The following is a 3,804-nucleotide window of genomic DNA, read 5'->3' on the forward strand; positions in this document are numbered from 1 at the left end:
ACCAGGTGCCCATGCTCAACACACTTGCGGCAGAACTTGAGCTGCCCCTGGTAGTGGATGTAACCTCGGTTTTCAAGGTGGCCAGAGTGTCGCCCACCCGCTGCACTGAGCACTCTTCAGCCCTTTTAAATGGTATAACTTTGCACTCCCGCATGCTCCAGCAAGCACCATTCAAGCAACAACTTTGCACTCCAGCTTCGAACATCGGCACAATCGCAACAAGTAAGGCGACTCTACTCAGAGAAGTCACTCTGCACAGTAACAAGATTTCTTTTGCACAGACAGAAAGGGCTTCACCCGCAAAGGTAAAGCCTGCCAAAAATAGAAACAACTCATTAGTGCTGCTCTCCACGAAAGTCTTTAGTAAAAGGCGAAAGACTTGTATGTTATGAAGAGAAACCAGAGTACGATTATCCGTCACTGCGGGAGCAGGGCATCAGGCTAGTTGCCATAGCCACCTTCCCCATGGTGAGCGTTGCTTGGTTGAAACGCTTGCCCCTGTGCAATCGACAAGGCAGCAACAAAAACACCACGGGAACACCGTATTGAGGCTTTGTTCTGACCGCTCATTCGGTGTCGCGTTTCTTTCAAGCAATTCTCCCGGTTAGCCCACACTTGGCTCGCTCCCAGAGCCGTGTTAAAGTCTACTTCGCATTCACTCTCTTTTCTCAGCAGACTCTTGGGATTTTATCTATAAAATGAATTCCTTCACTCAAACTATGTTAAAACTGCTTTGTCCTTCATATTTACCATGTCTAGAAAGATTTAAACAAAAAAAAAACAACGTTGTACTTTGCAGTAAAAGAAAGAGCAAATCTAAAGTTTCAGGAATCCGAGAATAAGCTTACTTTCATGAGTTCTTCACGATTTCGGATTTTGCTATAAAATGAATTCCTTCACTCAAACTAAATTAAAACTGCTAAACTGCTAATCTGTTACATGTAAGGCAGATGTCAAATTCACCGAAATAGGATCTAAGGGTATTCGGCCAATCGAGCTGTAGCAGCTTTGGTAAAAGAGTATAAGTTGAAGAGTTTGTGAATAAAGGTGTGCGCACACATAGTGAGCTGTAGGAAAATAGGCAGGGAGCAATGCCGGCTGGGGTATATGTTCTTGTATGTTGTCTGACTGTTTGATTTGAATGTGTTGTGTAAGTGTCCTGTTGAATGTTACATGTTTGGGCTTTGACACTTCACTGTGGTTGTTAACTGTGTGGTGTGTCCTGAAATGTTATATGTTTTGGGCTGTGTGACATGCTTAATGCTTGTCAGTAGCTACCCACTTATTCATATATAGCAACTGACAACATAAGAAGTCTGGACATACTTTGATAGTAGTTGTAGAAGTATCCTTATTGATAATAGATAAACTAATTCATAGTGATAGAACAGTAGATGAACAGGTGCCTGCACATGTCTCACGAAAATAAAATGGGTGTATGATTGCTGACGGCAGAGCAATACTGCCAAACTTATGAGTTCTTGTGGCAAACTTGATTCAGTGTCTTGACGTGTATACGCTGTTTCGCTGACTTGATTGTCACAAGAAACAAAGTGTGTTTGATAAGATCCGACCATTTTATTACGGGAGGATCAGTATGTATGGATTCTGATGTGACTGATAAACCCATTCGTATCGTAAGCATAATCTAATACGTGAGACAACGCCCTGGCACACAATCAAAAAAAAAAAGAGAGAGCGGTTTTGTGTCCCCACAGTCCATAATGTAGAAAAGAGAGAAAAAAGCCTTTCTGATTTGGTGTGTGTGCTCACAGTGCAGAGTTTAGAGAAAAGAGAGAAAAGAAAGCCGTTTTGGTGTCACGGGTGTTGTGACTTACACACACACATTTCTGAATTGAGAAAGGAAATTATTTTAGAGGAAGCACTAGAGTTTAGATCCCACATTTGTTGATAGGCATTCATTTATTTCTTCACTTCTGATGAAGTTTCAACAATAAACAACAAACTTTGTATTATGAGAAAGAACCAGACTCATTCTTCAGGAATCCGAAAATAAGCTCTATTTTACGAGTTATGCACGAATTCGGATTCTCCTATGAAACAAATTCCTTAACTCTAACCAAGTTAAGACTGCTTTGTCCTTCATATTTATTCATGTCTAATCAAGTTTCAACGATAAACAACGTTGTACTTTGTAGAATGAGAAAGAACTTCTTCAGCAATAAGCATCTCTCGACATATGACGAAATACAGATTTTGCTATAAAATTAATTCCTTCTATCAGCCTGACTTAAAACTGTTTGTCCTCCTTTTTAACAATTAAAAAAATGTTGTAGTTTGAGAAAAAACAACTTAATCTTAAGCAATCAGTAGGGTAAGAAAGGGTAAGAAAAGGTGCAAATGCCAACCATACATCACTAAAAGGTGGAGCGGAAGTATTCGGCTGCAAGTAGGTGCGAATGCCTGACAATGTATGATCAAAAGAGGGAGCGGAGGTTTTCGGCTGCAAGGTCTGAATGTCCAACCATAATTTGTAAAAACCGGGGAAGAAAAGGCTCGAAAGCCCGACTATACACCATCAAAAGCGGGAGCGGAGGTGTTCGGCTGCAAGTAGGTGTGAATGTTCGACCATAATTTGTAAAAAGCGGGTAAGAAAAGGTTCGAATGCCCGACTATATATTAACCAAAGCAGGAGGAGAGGTCTTCGGATAAGAGTGGGTGAGAATTTACAACCATAATCTATAAAATGCGGTGAAAAAAAAGGTGTGAATACCCCATAGAACACTAAAAGGTAGAGCGGAAGTGTTCGGCTGCAAGAAGGTGTGAATGTCTGACCATAGTTTGTAAAAAGCGGGTAAGAAAAGGTTCGAATGCCCGAACATACACCATCAAAGGAGGGAGCGGAGGTGTTCCGCTGTAAGAAGGTGTGAATGTCCGACCATAGTTGGCAAAAAGCAGGTAAGAAAAGGTTAAAATACCCGATTGTACACAATCAATAGTGGGAGCAGAGTTGTTCCGCTACTAAAAGGTGTGAAAGTCCGACCATGGTTTGTAAAAGGCGGGTAAGAAAAGGTGCGAATGCCCGACAATGTATGATCAAAAGAGGGAGCGGAGGTTTTCGGCTGAAACAAGGTCTGAATGTCCATCCATATTTTGTAAAAATCTGGGAAGAAAAGGCTCGAAAGCCCGACTGTACACCATCAACAGCTGGAGCGGAGGTGTTCAGCTGCAAGAAGGTCTGAATGTCCATCAATAATTGCTAGAAAACATGGAAGAGAATTTTCGAATATCAAACCGCACATGATCATAAGCGGGAGAGGAGGTGTTCAAATGCAAGATGGTGTGAATGTCCACCCATAATTACTGCAAAATGGGTAAGAAAAGGTACGAATGCCCAACCATACATGATCCTAACAGGGAGCGGAGGTGTTTGGCTGCGACAAGGTGTGTATGTCCACCCATAATTAATGAAAAGCGGGCAACAAGTAGGTTTGAATACCCATCATCAAAAGCAGGAGTGGATGTGTTCGGCTACAAGAAGGTTTGAATGTCTGACCATAGTTTGTAAAAAGCGGGTAAGAAAAGGTTCGAATGCCCGAACATACACCATCAAAGGAGGGAGCGGAGGTGTTCCGCTGTAAGGTGTGAATGTCCAACCATAATTGGCAAAAAGCATGTAAGAAAAGGTTAAAATACCCTATTGTACACAATCAATAGCGGGAGCAGAGTTGTTCCGCTACTAAAAGGTGTGAAAGTCCGACCATGAATTGTAAAAAGCGGGTAAGAAAAGGTGCGAATGCCCGACAATGTATGATCAAAAGAGGGAGCGGAGGTTTTCGGCTG

General features: G+C 41.9%; 1 non-coding gene across 1 annotated transcript; it reads right to left on the reverse strand.

The window, feature by feature from the left end:
* Positions 1–294: 294 nt before the first annotated feature.
* Positions 295–408, reverse strand: LOC140310753 (U5 spliceosomal RNA). Its single transcript, XR_011916795.1, has one exon. It is a non-coding gene; the product is annotated as a U5 spliceosomal RNA (small nuclear RNA).
* Between the last annotated feature and the right edge of the window lie 3,396 nt (positions 409–3,804).

Source organism: Leuresthes tenuis, unplaced genomic scaffold, assembly GCF_036924035.1.
Source record: "Leuresthes tenuis unplaced genomic scaffold, fLeuTen1.0.hap1 SCAF_6, whole genome shotgun sequence".
NCBI classification, from domain to species: Eukaryota; Metazoa; Chordata; class Actinopteri; order Atheriniformes; family Atherinopsidae; genus Leuresthes; species Leuresthes tenuis.